At 36.7% G+C, this 15,593-nt stretch overlaps 1 protein-coding gene and 1 long non-coding RNA gene across 4 annotated transcripts in view; both read left to right on the top strand.

Moving 5' to 3' along the window:
• On the top strand, positions 1-13,603 carry LOC133274387 (uncharacterized). The gene is made up of 3 exons (XR_009745132.1): positions 1-635; positions 12,284-12,366; positions 13,231-13,603. It is a non-coding gene; the product is annotated as an uncharacterized LOC133274387 (long non-coding RNA).
• The window catches only part of RALGAPA1 (Ral GTPase activating protein catalytic subunit alpha 1), a 130,261-nt gene that overhangs the window by 97,300 nt on the left and 17,368 nt on the right, over positions 1-15,593 (top strand). The gene's annotated exons all lie outside the window — the stretch shown is intronic.

The raw sequence follows: 15,593 nt of genomic DNA, 5'->3' as shown, positions 1-15,593 counted from the left end.
TTTCACCCAAATGGTTTCCAAGGCATATACATTTCCCTGCAGTTCTAAAGATATGATTTTCTTGTTTTCTGTCATATGTATTTGTTGGATTAATATAGGGTAATTTTATAATTTTTTTCCTGGTGATGGTGCCTTTAGGGAACATAAACCTATAGAAGAGTATTCAGATTACGGCCAGGTTTTTTAATTCAGTGAAAAATAGATTCAGTGCTGAAAAGTTGCCTGTTTGTAATGTTTTATAACATGTACATATCACTTTTTCTTAGCAAAATTATTTTAGTGACCATTTTGTGAGTAGTTTTTTCGAAAATAGCAATGTCATAGTGTTACTAATCTTTCTTTACTTAACGGTATTAAATATTTATCCAGTATTAATATGACTTAGTTTCGTTGTCTAGTTCCAAGAAGGATGTGAATGCTGCTTTCCATCAGGATGTGATATTTGTTACATTTTCGTCATACAGGGTTTTTTTATTCAGCTCAGAATACAGAATTGTTGTCAAAATAGTGACAGTGTCTGTAAAGATGTCAGAAGTTATCTCACTTTTTAGGAGGAGGGGAACTGAAATTGTAATTTTCTGAAAGGGCTGCTCTTGGAAGAATAGATTTACCAACCAGAAATTAAAAAACATAAGGTAAGTCAAGTCACCTCTACCTCTCCCCTTCTTCAGAATGAGTTCTGTTATATATCTGTTAGTTAAATCAAGAACATACTGTTTTTAAATTTCCCAAACTGAAAATAAGTTTAAATTTTGATCCAAAAGAAATTCAATTCTTACTTTCCACCCAAGCTGTAGATACTTTTATTTGTCATGTGATAGATTGCTGCTAAAAGACTGTTTTTTTTCTAAGGTTGATTGTTAGTACTTGGAGGTTGTATTAGATATAATGAAGTGGATTTACAGATGAATGATGGATAGTGTTTGATGTGATCACATTAAATGACGTTTGTGCCATTTCTTTAGATGACATGTTGATTCATTGTATTTTTATGTTTAGAAAGGTCCGATCTTTTTGCCATTACTCAAGTGGTTTAATCAAAGAATTTCAGATGTATTATCATCATTATACCATGAAAAGTGATGGCTTATAACATTATATTGATGTATAGTGGTGAGCAGTTGGAAAACAATTTACTTTGAAATAGCAAACTTCTAGTATCAAAAAAAACCACAAACGTGTATGTTTAAGCTTCTTTACAGAATATGGAAGTTATAATAACTACCCTGGACATAGCTTCCCAAGTCAATGTCTAGGAATTTGCTGGTTCCTAAAAGCTGTATATTGCCCTTTTAATTCAGTTCTCCAAATTGTGGGGGTTTTATATGCATCACAGCACTGCATGTAATTCATTATATAATTAATGGCCTCTGTTAGCATACTGATAATTTGTCTCCTAATATGGCTAGCATGATAACTGGAAAGCGTTACCTGTGTTTAAGATGAGATAGTATTTGGTTGGTACGTTTTGCACCATCACTTAGTAAGCTTATGAAGCACCAGTTGATTGGGCACTGATGTTAAAGGATGACTTTAAGTAGTGTGTAGAATTCTTTTTCCACCTGGCTTGGAGTGCTTTGTTTAATACTTTAAAAACTAGAATGGGGGTGTGGGCAGTACTTTAAAAGCTGTTTGCTTGGCATGAAATTAGAAAAAAATTTACAAACTTTCCTGGTTTGAATTAGGCTATGGTGGAGTCAGCTGTCAGTGGAGAACAGCAAAAAAATGTTATACTTCAAAGCTTGGTCTAACTCTCAGTGGTTTAAAAAGGTCTTGATTAAAAACGTCATGGACATGCTCTTGGTGTTCATCCCATGTCCAGATTTGAGGTCAGGAAGGAATTTCCCTCAAACAAGAATAGCGAAGACTCATGGGTGTTTCCTGTAACATGGACATGGTCTGTTAACGAGGAATATTTGAAAATTGAATCTAATTATGATCCTGCAATAGCAGGGAATTGAAGACGTCAAGGATTGTCTTTAGTGTCTCCCACTTTTTTCCTCTGGCATATTTTAGCTATGGCTGTAGCAGTTCACTACTGGCTTTTAAGTTTGTTGTGGACTGAAAGGCATGGGGGCCAAGAGTATTTGATGGTCTGTGGTTAAATAGCTTTTCTTGAGACCCTGCCAGACTTAATGTCTTTTGCAGAAGACAGGACTCATTGTCCAAGGTGGTCTTTCCTTGTGTTGAGTGTTGCTGGAGCAAATTAAAAGAGGGCTCACAATGGTGAAAACAGTATGTTCAAAGAGGGGAGGATAAAAGGAACAGAAAAGCTATTTTTTTTGGAAGGTATGCCAAAAGCAGAGACCCAGACTGGTAAGTGAAGCTGATAACCAAGACTTCCCACACGTCCAAGACCATAATGGTGTCAATGAAAGAGAATTATGAAGTGATCTGCTTGAAATTAATTTTTACTTACTTATGAGTATCTAATATACCAGTATTATTTTATTAGGAACTTTGATGATGGTTAGTAGAAATTCAACTGAATGTGGTTCTTGAGGAAACAAGAATACTTGAGACTGCTGTCAAACAGAACACATTTAAACCCCTATGCTTCTATGTTAGATCTTGTTTTCCTGTAGTAGACCAACAGAATTAGTTTCAAAGCCAGCATCAGCATATGGATGTCTCAGTGCCTGCAGGTGTGTGGTTCAGTTGACTGTGCTGTGTAATACCTGGTGGGCACCTTTTAACTCAGTGTCAAGTTAATGATACAGTAGGTATGTGCTTATCTATTTTTGAGGAATATTTACAATGGCATAGTGAAGGTATGTGGTGATAGATCAAGGGAAACACTTAATTAGACTGTGTTGATTTGCTTGCATATGGGATGTGAAGAAAATAGCACTGAGTTTGACCCTCCTGCTTCCAAGGAGTGTTCACTTGTCTTCTGAGTTAGTGCATTTTCTAAGTGCAGGCCTGACTGAAAAAAATCAGCTGTCATTTGTAATCAGCAGGGATATTCAGTCCTCTTCATGTAACCTGATTGCAACTTTTTCCTTATTGCGGTAGTCTGTTAATGATGATGTGGCAATGGGTAGTATGTGTGAATAGTATAATAATGGTTGCGTGGATACAAGAAATACTGCTCATCTCCCTTTTAGTCTGCCCCAACTTTGAGCATGTATTGTACAGGCTGAAGCAGCTTTCTGAGATTGACATATTCTGTCAGTCACCATGCTCTTTCTGATATTGACATCTCTGATGACAAACTTAGATAGCAAAACACTTCAAGGATTTGATTGTGTTAATGATATTTAAAGGTTTCATCTGTTTTGTGGTTTTATTCTTTGTTCAGAATACTATAATAATCTGTTTCTGTATTGTAGTATTTTAAGACGAAAAAAATTCTTAAAATTATCAACCAACATGGCAGGTATCCTGCTTTAACTTGATGCTTGACATACTTGTTGCTGCAGCTGTGTGAACAGAATAATTGCCATTTTGAGTACAGTTTCTGCACTGATGTTTGGAATTTGCTTTAGTTCCCCCTTCGAGGATTCTGCACTCCCTCACTATCGTTTGGTGGCCTGGCTTTCTTGTACCAGTACTCCCTCACCAACAGGCAGCATATATGCATGCTGCAGCGACACGCGAAATACAGTCATTTTCACTATGATGCAGAATCAGGAGGCCAATATTTAGGGAATTATTAAATACTCTTATTTACTAGATTGCATTGAGATTCCCGATATGAATAGTTTTATTCATGGCTTGCATCTCAGAGCAAGCACTTTGTTACACTCTGAATTCAGAGTCTACCATGTGTGGGAAATGGATCAATACTAAATATTTTGAACAATAGAAAGAGTGGTTTCATATAAAATTTTATGTGAACTTCCTAAATAAACAACAGATGCTAGCCAGATGCCAAGAGGTACACCAAAATAATGTTCTTTACTTGGTTTAGTACCTCCAGTGATCCAAATTGTTAAAGTTATTGCAACAGAACTGGAAAAATACTATAAAATCTGTGGGAATGAAATTCCAATTGTGAAACAACTAGTGTTACTTTTTGCACATTGTACACAAATTTTGGAGTGCTGGCAATTATTTCAGGCTATCTGCTCTTCAGATAGTGCAGTTCAGACACCGTGGTTTCTGCCTCATGTAGTATTTCCCTCACAAATGATAGTACATAGTATATAGCTAGACACACAGTAAAAAATCCAATTTAGCATTTTTTAAATCTGATTTTTTTTTAATGGAATATAGAAGACTATTTTATCCATAGTCGTCATAGCATGATTTTCACTTATTTATATTCATCTATGAAGTCTCTAGAAAGACCTAATGCCAAGAATTGGTGCTTTTTTTGGCTTTTTTTTTCTTTGTCATATGAAACAGATGAACTTAGATAGAAAAAATATCTTGCTGTTTTAATAATTCCATCCAAAGAATATTATATTGCAGAAAATAAATATAAATGATTGGAAAATATTTTTTTAATCAAAATTGAAAAATTTTTGGCACTATGTCTAAGCATTTGATACTTCATGTAGCTAACCTTTTTCGTCAGTTGTCTTCCAGAGAAAAGGAAGATACTAACCCCATATGGTATCTGACAAGACAGTAACTTCTTCATCAATGAAATTTCTTTGAGTGGTTTGTTAAAAGTTTACTCTGTATTAAAAAGTCATAGATCAGAAGAACCTTTCTTCCTTGATGTGATACTCAACTGCCCCAAGAAAGAGTTTTGTTGTAACTGGTAGTGTCACTGTTGTTAGTGCCTGTTCACCCATCATCTGCCTCAAGATAGAATTGCAGACATCGGAAAGCTCATCTTTAAAAATAAAGTGTTGATATAATAATGATATATAAAAATAATGATATGTAGTGAGCAAAGAGTATTAGGGTTCTCTGGCCACATTTACTTCATTTAATTAAAAGTATTTGTTTTGATTTACATTTTTAAACTGTAATTTGTGCAGATTTTGGAGATTCTTACTAAGACTGGAAGTTAGAAGTTAAAAGTTGAAAAGCACTGATTTTGGCAATGCCAATTTCCCTTCCTCTTAGTCCAATAAGTTTTCTATCTTATAGATGCATTGAGAAAAAAATGAATAAAGCGATCAGTATGTGTGATAACATTAGTGATAACTTTATATCAAATGGAAAAGGCTTAGGGGGTGCTCCCTCTTAAATGTGTATCATGAATTCATTTTTTACCATGCCACTAATTAATTTTGGTATATTGAAAGGAATAATACAGGGCATTATAGTTGCTCTTCTAATATGTTCTGGATTAGATTTTTTTTTTAACTGCTGTATGCAAAGATTCTCAGCAAACTTTGCTATATTTCTGGCAATACAATTTTGATACAAGATCTTTAATAATATTTTAACTTGCCTGTTACTGATTTGTCTGTCATAGCAAATGAGAAGGAGCATTTAAAATGGTGATTTACACACTTTTTAGATACTATTCTATATGCTTTACAACAAATAATTGAAAATTTCAGAATTTCAGTGAATATTTTTCCAATCTCTGAATTATAACACTGTAGCCTTATCTGAGTTCAAGTGAGAGCCATGGATGAGTTCATCATATGATCCCCACTGTTTTTTCCAGAAGAAAATAAGAGTTATTTCTAAAATCTACTGTTTCACAACAGAAATTGTTTTCCAAGTTCAAGCAAGAATCATAAGGTAGAGAATGTGATGTTCAGTCTTTCATGTACTTTGATTTGCTCTGTTTTGCTGTTCTCCCAAGTCCTAGTTCTGCTGACAACTTGCTTAGAATAGAATCATAGAATAGTTAGGGTTGGAAAGGACCTTAAGATCATCTAGTTCCAACCCCCCTGCCATGGGCAGGGACACCTCACACTAAACCATGTCACCCAAGGCTCTGTCCAACCTGGCCTTGAACACCACCAGGGATGGAGCATTCACGGCATCTTTGGGCAACCCATTCCAGTGCCTCACCACCCTTGCAGTAAAGAACTTCTTCCTTATATCCAGTCTAAACTTCCCCTGTTTAAGTTTGAACCCGTTACCCTGGTCCTTTTGCTACAGTCCCTAGTGAAGAGTCCCTCCCCAGCATCCCTATAGGACCCCTTCAGATACTGGAAGGCTGTTATGAGGTCTTCACACAGCCTTCTCTTCTCCAGGCTGAACAGTCCCAACTTTCTCAGCCTGTCTTCATTTGGGAGGTGCTCCAGTCCCCTGATCATCCTCGTGGCCCTTCTCTGGACTTGTTCCAACAGTTCCATGTCCTTTTTATGCTGAGGACACCAGAACTGCACACAGTACTGCAAGTGAGGTCTCACGAGAGCAGAGTAGAGGGGCAGGATCACCTCCTTCAACCTGCTGGTCATGCTGCTTTTGATGCAGCCCAGGATACAGTTGGCTTTCTGGGCTGTGAGCACACACTGAAGCCAGCTCATGTTCATTTTGTCATTGACCAACACCCTGAAGTCCTTCTCTGCAAGGCTGCTCTGAATCTCTTCTCTGCCCAGCCTATAGCTTGCCTGGGATTTCTCCAACCCTGGTGTAGGACCTAACATTTGGCACAGTTAAACTTCATGAGGTTGGCATCAGCCCACCTCACAAGCATGTCAAGGTCCCTCTGGATAGCATTCCTTCCCTCCAGCATTATCAATCAAACCACACAGCTTGGTGTCATCGGCAAACTTGCTGAGGGTGCACTCAATCCCACTGTCCATGTCAGTGATGAAGATGTTAAACAAGACCGGTCCCAACATCAATCCCTGAGGGAAACCACTCGTTACTGGTCTCCAGCCAGACATTGAGCCATTGACCACAACTCTCTGTGTGCGGCATCCAGCCAGTTCTTTATGCACCGAGTGGTCCATCCATCAAACTGATGTCTCTCCAATTTAGAGACAAGGATGTTGTGTGGGACAGTGTTGAACTCTTTGCACAAGTCCAGGTAGATGACATCAACTGCTCTGCCCCTGTCCATCAGTTCCATAGCCCCCTCATAGAAGGCCACCAGATGGGTCAGGCAGGATTTCCCCTTAGTGAAGCCCTGCTGTCTGTCACTATGTGCCTTGTTGTTTTTTATGTGCCTTAGCATGCCTTCCAGGAGAATCTGCTCCAAGATTTTTCCAGGCGCAGAGGTGAGACTGACTGGTCTGTAATTCCCTGGGTCATCTGTTTTCCCCTTCTTGAAAATGGGGGTTATATTTCCCTTTTTCCAGTCATCAGGAACTTCACCTGACTGCCATGATTTTTCAAATATGATGGACAGTGGCTCAGCAACTTCATTCACCAGCTCCTTCAGGACCTGATGGATTTTATCAGGTCCCATGGTCTTGCGCACATTCAGGTTTTTAAGATGGTCTCAAACCAGATCCTCTCCTACAGTGGGTCCAAGGTCTTCATTCTCACAGTCCCTGCATCTGCCTTCCAAGACTTGGATGGTGTGGTCAGAGCCTTTGCCAGTGAAGACTGAGGCAAAGAAGTCTTTAAGAACCTCAGCCTTCTCCAAATCCAGGGTAGCCAGTTCTCCTGTTAGCTTCCAGAGAGAGCCCACATTGTCCCGAGTCTCTTTTATTTGCAGTGTAGCTGTAGAATCCCTTCCTATTATTCTTAACATCCCTAGCCAAGTTTAATTCTAACTGGGCCTTAGCTTTCCTAACCTGGTCCCTACCTCCCTGGACAGCATCCCTGTCTTCTTCCCAGGCCGCCCATCCTTGCTTCCGCCTTTTATAAGCCTCTTTTTTCCCTCGAAGTTTCCTCAGCATTCTTGATCTTTTAACAATTCAAAATGTAATTAATTAAATGTCTGCATACAGTGATATAACATGAAAAACTGAAGATTTCCAAGGCAGTTATAAGTATCTGATTATTTTAATGGGCTGTTCAGGTATTTCCATTTCAAGGAATTGTGTAACAGTTTCTCTCCCTATGGTTTTACCTGACTGGGTTTAAACCACGACAATTATAAGAAGACCTAAATATAAGGGAAAAATTTTATTTAGAGTTGTGTGCATTTGTGCATGAGAGTGTGTGCCTACTAGTAGGTATGCAATGACAGTAATAGCTATTATATTTATAGGACTTTCCACCTAAACTAATATATCCAATTAATGTATTTTCCTTTGATGTCACAAGTATATTTGAGCAAGAGACTATTGTAAGGAAAATTCCAGGAGAACTACGAGAAAGATTTGGTTTCTCTTTAACCATGGATGGGTAACATACATCAGAATGGCAAACCACTAATGCAAAAAAAAAAAAACCCAAATGAGCAGTGCTTAAATAACTGCTGCATTTTAGAATGCTTATATTTGATATTTGTGTGTTAATACACTATAGAGAAAATTGCTACAGTTTGAAACATAAAGGAATTGTATACATGATGGCAATGCAGTGGAATAGAGTCATCTAAAGTAACTTCTGTATGGATAACATCGCACTGAAGTTTGCCCAGTTAAAGTTGCCAAATGAAAAAACAACTAAGATTCCAAAGCATAAATTGTGCAGTTTATGTTTGTTAAGTATAGTTTGAATCCTGTCTTAGGAACATCTTACCTAACTATGTATTTAATGCTGCTCACTAAATGAGGAGAGTATTGATTGGCATATGCTGCTTAAATCGATCACCTTGACAGCCAGAATTACAGTAATCTGTCAGTATTAATGACTGTCTTTCAAGTCTTGATACCTCTCCTTCACTTGTCTCATCTTGTCTCACTTCTGTTTGAAGTGCATTTTCTTGCAGCCTGTGGTTTTGTCAGGGTAGGTACTTCTGTAGTGGTTTTTTTGTCTCCCGAGTCAAATTTATTGGCTTGATCATGCAATTAGAGTTAAAATGCAACACCAGGGAGCAAAAGTAGGCAGTGTTCTGAGTAACAATTGGACCTCAGAGGTAATGCAAGCCTGTTCTCAGCCATCATTTATTAGTTACCTGTTGAAAGAACAGGATTGTTTTGCACGAAATAATTCCAAAGCATCACTTTAAATGCCTTTGATTCTAGCCACTAGAGACAATTGATTGAACCAACGTTTGTGATGGTTTTTTAAACTCTTGCCCTAGTTCTTATCATACAGACACTTAAGTAACTGCTGGAGAAATACTTGCAGATACGTGTACCAAGCCACTCGTTTTACTGCATTTTCATGTTGACATACATACACATAATTTCAATTGGTTTTCATGCATTTTTAATGAGGAGTAAATTGAAGTGTCAAAACTTGAAGGCTGTGCTGTAATGTATATTTTCATATATATAGTCTGAGCTTTTTAGCAAAACACACATATATACTTTGATTTAGCAGCAGTTCTGGATTGTACATGTTCAGGTAAATGTATTTTCTTCAGTAATTGCTCTGCTTCTAATCCCACAGAACCTGCTATCTCTACCCCATGTAGCTCTCCTGTGTCTACATCTTCTTACAGGCTATCTATGAACGAGGATGCTGGAAGCACTTGTTAAAGAGGTATAGTGTAAGCGCATGGGTTAAAAGGTATTAATGTTGTTGTCATCACAAAATAGCGATGATTTATTTTACAACTAGTAGGTATGGCTTTTTTTATTAGTTACTCTTCCCTAATGAAATGAATGAAACTCTCTTGAAAGTGGTAAAAAAGCAGATTACCAAATGAGACAAAACTGATTGACTCTAGCAATAAAATTTTCTGCTAATAATTGCATTTATAAAAGGCTGAGTGCTCTGTTGATGTTGTAAACAGAGAACTCAGCAACAGATTTGAGTCTCTCAAATCTGGGAGCTCAAATCTTTCTGTACTATTAATATATTCTAGGTTCTTTTACGTCTACATTCTTCCATGAATTGAGTTTACCCATCTGAAGGGGAATATTGGTTCTACTCATTTCTGTATAAAATATGCGTAGGTTTATGCCACTGTCATTCTGGTTTAGAATAAAAGGACGTCAGTGGGCTACTTGTGAAAGGCAGTGAAGTACTTTGTCAGCCTTCAGGAAATTCTGAATCTGTCAGTACCAATCGCTTGAAGGAGGGGTGTTCTTTGTTACTGCGTCTTTTTAGGATAGGAAATTTTTGTATGCTGTAAGCTGGAAGTTAGTAGAGCAATCATTCTTTCATTATCAAATCTGTTTTAAATGTGGATACACCCCTCTTTTTTAAAAATTTGCAGGGAGAAGCTAGGAGTCCTTAAACTGGAATGAAAAAGATAAACTAGTTTAATCTTTTGCAGATTCATTGCCTTGTACATAACACAAAATGACAGGGTTGTTGTTAATACCTACTTAACCTTTTTAATTAATTAAACATTTTGGGTAACAAAAGCCCTTTGTTAAAATGTTAAGACTCTTGCCCCTTAAGGTGTTAAAATTCATGCAGATTTCTTTGATAGCTGTCAGAAGTCTGTGAATAAAATCAGGGAAGATTAAACAGTTTTTCCTGACATTCCTAAGATTTAAACAAAGAAATGTTTTTAAACTATTTAAAAATTTAAATGTTTATGTTGCAAAAGACAGCGTTGTTTATTGGTTTAATCCTTTCCTAGTCATAATTTCACCCCTAATAACAGAAGTGACTTGCAAACAACTTGGAAGATTTGTATGTTAAAATGCTAAAAAATGTGTATATATAAAAAACAAGTATATACCATTGTGTAGGGTTGATTCTGGTATTTAAATTGGTCGGAAATGTGGGTGATTATTTGTAACAAGCAAAACTAACGAACAGTGATATCTGTGAGACAGAGTGATGTTTTCAAGTGAGTTGAATAAGATATTGGCAAACAGTTTCTGCATCATTCTGCATATGGTAATCAAGAGAGTTGGGTCATGCTTTCCAGTGCCAACAGTGGGATTAGAAGATGATAGGTACCAAAAAAAATGGGGAGATTAATAGAAACTAGCATACTGGTTGTCTTTTGTTCTCTTATAGGTCTGTATTTCAGTTACTGAGAAAAGGAGTTATATATAATACCATTCAGTATATGGAAACATCTAGCAGGAAATGGAATGTACTTCACTAATTAAACAGGTTGAAATTTTAACAAAAAGGATGTATGTATATACTTAATAGAAAAAAAATAACATAAAGCAAGGATTAAAAGTTAGTATTACAGTAATTGGAATTACCATATGGTAGTCGGAAGGACATGAGTCCTAATCATGCCCTGGCCAATCAAATTAATCTCAGTATAGTTTCTGGGCATTGAGAATATAGTTTAATTGCTGATTAACTGCACCTGAATAGATCTGTGGGTCACAAACGTATCTATCTCCTTCTGAATGCTTCTCCTCCCAAACACTGAAGAATGCAGGCTGTTAGAAAATCTTTTAATTTCTGGTTGCCAAACCCTAGTTACCGTCCATCTGTTCTTGCCAATTGTGGAAAAAGGTCAGTTTTCAGCAAAGCCATGCATTTCACAGAAGGTATGTGAAGTGAAATTTCACAGGGGACATGATGCATCCTGATTCTTAGTGATAAACCTTTGGGGCCAGCAGGGTTGGCATATGGTTCAGCATGATACGAAGGCTTGGGTTCCATGGCTTCACTTCTTTGGCGCAGAACTGATAAAACCTGGCTCTTAAGTATTGTTTCACTGGACACCAATCATGGGCAGCAGGAACTGCCCATTTAACTCTCTGTGGGAAGGAAGCCCAGGCTGTGTTCACAATAGTACTATTGTAGTGCTGCAAACTGCTCTCAACAGCTTGGCAGCACTAGGGAGGAGGGCGAAAGGGGTGCTTTACTAATTGCCCTTCAAAATAAAGAAAGAGGGAGGTAACTGAAGGTTAATATTTGTTTTCTTCATTTAAATAGAAGAAGCCTGTCTTTGAGTTTTAAAAATAATTTTTAAAATCAACTTGGCTGCCCTCCGGCATGACTTATAAGTAGATTATCTCATACCAGAATTGCAGCAACCCAGGGTAAAGCAAAAATACTCTCTTCAAAGAGAGAAGAAAAAAAGAAAAGTAGTTGTCAAGCTTGTGTAGTTTTAGAGTCTGTAGGGATGTCTTCATAAAGGGCATTTCCTTTACTGTTTCCTCATCAATTAATATGTCTGTGTATGCAGAGAAGGTATTTAAAGTAGAAATTCAAATATTTGAATGTATGAAAATAGTGGGCTTAAACATTCATCTGTAACCAGGGAGTGATGAGCCAGTTTTCCTTCTCTGTTTTTACACTCATCAGCCTTAATTACTCGAGTTAAAACTGATGTAGTGCTGAGTGACAGTAGGGATAAATCCTTTCCCAAAATCAGGAATTAGTATGTGGGGCTGCAGTTCCCCCAGCCTGTACTATTTCATGTTATCTGTGGGCAGAAGTGATGACTACAGCACCTTAACATCTGTCATTGGCACCCTTGCAGCATCTTTAATAAACTTCAGTCCGGTGGCCCGCTGGCTGTGCCTGTGCCTCCCCTGCTGCGTCCTGCAAAGCCAGCGCAGCCAGGTAAGCGGCTGCATGCCAGCGAGGCTGGCTGCTGGCAGGAGCATTGCTCCAAAGAGTGCCTGAAGCACTGGCAGCTGTAATGGGCTTCAAAACAATTAGCACAACATACCTTATATGTTCATCGATTGTCTTGGATACATTAGTAAGACAAAGCCTCCCTGGACATTGGAGTAGGAATCCTGCCTGTGTAAGGGCTTCAGCACTGTTTCCTTCACTGTTTTGTTTTCACCTCCACAACCTGTTACTAAAATATGAATGGGGTATTTGTAAATACTGTAATTTTCTTCTAACCACACAGTCAGTAAAGTTAATGAGTAATCTGTTACTGTGCTGAGGTATTTGTCCTTGGGATGAGGCTAGTAATTTGTCCTTACTTACCTTTTTAATTTGATGCCACAATGCAGTACCAGCAATGCACAAAATCAACAATGCACAATAAATGGTACCAAAACAGAGATTTGCTACTATATGTTTGTATTAATATGCTCCTGCTATATTTCAAACAGATAATTCATTGAATGCCCATTCTTCCTCTTACTGCAGAGAAGATTATATTTAAGTCAAGATTAATGGGTAGATTCTGATGTTAAAACCCAGTCTCTGAGCCTGTCATTCCCTAGAGGCATATAGTGCATTAGTTTAAGCCAATATGCTGCTTATCATAGATACTATGACACTGTCTTAAATGACAGTTTACTGTACTTTGTTACTGCTTACTCTGGTAATAAAATCACTATATTTTGTTCTCGATAATTACAATATTAAATAGAAACTTAATTGGATTACTGCACATTTAGATACAGATAGTTCTTAAGTAATTGTCCACTGTAAAATTTCTGATACTCTTTTTTTTCTACCATACAGTGTTTTCTGTCAGTGCCTAAGCTTAATACTCAGTTCAGTCAGCTGAAAAAGTGCTGAAAAGAGATCTGCAGTGGGCTTTTTCAGTGCAAAGGGAGTATCTATCATACAGTTTTTCACCTGAACCTTGTTGGTCTTTAAATACTTCTGTAAGATGCTTTCATTTGCCAAAGTCCTTAAAATAACATCTGCATTCTACAGAGTTTAAGAATTCAGTAGGATTGTTAATTCAGATTTTTTTTTCCCCTTAATTTTGAAATTACTAGAAATCTGAGCATCAGTTTTGTCATTTTTGCTGCGTAAACAGATGATCGAAATTAGAATTTATTCAGTTCAGTAAATACATACATTTATATGGTTATCTTAAAAAACCCGATTTTTTTAATATAGCTGGGGAGTTTATAGGCTATTCTTATTAGTAATATTTATACTAAAATGTAAAATTTATGTTAAGTCCATTACACTTGCACTTTAATTCTACATATCTTTGTAAGTGCCTTTTGTAAAGGAGCTTGATGCAGAGTGGTTACATTTTTCATTTCATAATTGAGTGTTTTAAGTGGTTAAGCATAGGCCAAATTTTATCCAATTCCCGCTTGTGTTAATGGTGCTACACTCACACTGCCTTAGCACCTGTTATGGATTTTGAGTCATCTGGCAGCCCGTGGGACTTAGATAAAGAAGTACCAGGTGTCCTGCCTGTCTCTTAATTGAGATGCAATGTAAACAATATAGACTTGGCAATATGGTTATAGGAATGGATTAAAGCCCAGCTTTGTCTGTGCTGATGAATCACAGCTTTTCCTTCTGAGATGATGTTACAAACCACTGAAGAATTTGGTTAGCTGTAAGATCTGAAAAAATAACATAAAAATAAACAATATATCAAGAATTTTCCTAGAACAACAGTGTTGCAGAATGTTCATTGGGTTTTTCACTGAAAATGTAAGCAGCAATTAGAGTTTCTTGCTGTAATTTAGCAATTTTGAAAGTGCTTACCACTGTAAAAATGAAGATTTTTATGCAAACTTGGATGGAGTGAGTGCTTTTCAATATATAATGTGTTAGTAAACTAGCAGAAAGCAGTAGCATTGACTTGGAAACACCCAGTGACTGCAACTTTATCTAGCCTATGCTTACCTTGCAGGACATTTAACCATAGATTAGATATACTGGAAGTAGTCTCCTTTAGCTGCAAGATTAGTACTCTTAAAGAAAAAAAAGCTTCTAAATGGCAAAAGTATGTGTTATCATTTGCCCAATAACTTTTAATTTATCACAGATTTATTGAACTTTTTTGTAGTGTAAAAAATGAAAAGTAATTTTAATTATATTAATGTAAAGAATGATACAACTTGTGCATTTGAAACAAATTGCAAGATCTGGAATGATGGAATTAATTTATATGGATTTGTCAGTGTAATTTCTTCATGAAGAAGTATACCTCAAAAATATATATACCTCAGAAAGCCCTTTTGCAGTTACAACTTGTGTTGAAAAACAAATTTATTAAAGATGTTAGCTATTACATTTTGTTTGTTTAAATTCTACAGTGAGTTTGTTACTTGTTTTTATACTTATTTTTATTTTTAATGAGATAACTACATTAATTAGTAGATTGTCATATACATTAGTTCCTAAAATTAGTGATTTTGGGTAATTAACACTGAGTCCCTTCTGCAGTTTTAAAATGTTTTCATGAAATGCAACATAAAGTTTAGTTTTCAAATATAACTGATTCCTTTGAGTTTATGTTCTGGTTATATGAATACGAAAATATGCTGTTGCATTTTATTCCAAAAGTGCTGCTGCTAGTCTTGAAAATATGGTTTCGGTAGAGAAAAAAAATCACCTTAGAAAAATATAAATTTTTTATTCTTTCACCTCATTAGTAGTGTCAAACATAGTAATTTTTTTTTCCTTCTCTTTCATCTAAAGAGCTTGCATCAGATATGAATAGAATGATCTGAATTCTGCTTTACGAATCATCAGTGTTGTGGCTAAGTTCCAATTGCATATGCAGAAGCTGCTTTCATTTACAGCATAGCTGTGTAAACAGATGCACAGAGCAAAATATTTATATGGCATTTTCAGTATTGGCAGTATTTAAAAACCAGAAAAGAACCCAGGCTGACTTTGAGATATCAAGTTGACTTCAGTAAACAGAAGTTGCAGCTGGAAAAAAAAATATCTCTATTTGTATACTGTGCAAACTAGATGTGGAAATCGCTGAAATGCAATAAATAGGGAACACCATGATGCCACTTCTACAAAGTCACTTTTCAGAATATTAGAGAACTTTAACTATTCCTGTCAGTGTGGACAGTTGATACTCATCACCCACCTACATACAAAACGCAGCTAGT

The sequence above is a fragment of the Pezoporus flaviventris genome, unplaced genomic scaffold, assembly GCF_033815535.1.
Source record: "Pezoporus flaviventris isolate CSIRO_AGI_PZ_B2104156 unplaced genomic scaffold, CSIRO_AGI_Pfla_v1 ptg000036l, whole genome shotgun sequence".
Taxonomy (NCBI): domain Eukaryota; kingdom Metazoa; phylum Chordata; class Aves; order Psittaciformes; family Psittacidae; genus Pezoporus; species Pezoporus flaviventris.
This window is presented reverse-complemented; position numbering and strand designations above follow the sequence as displayed.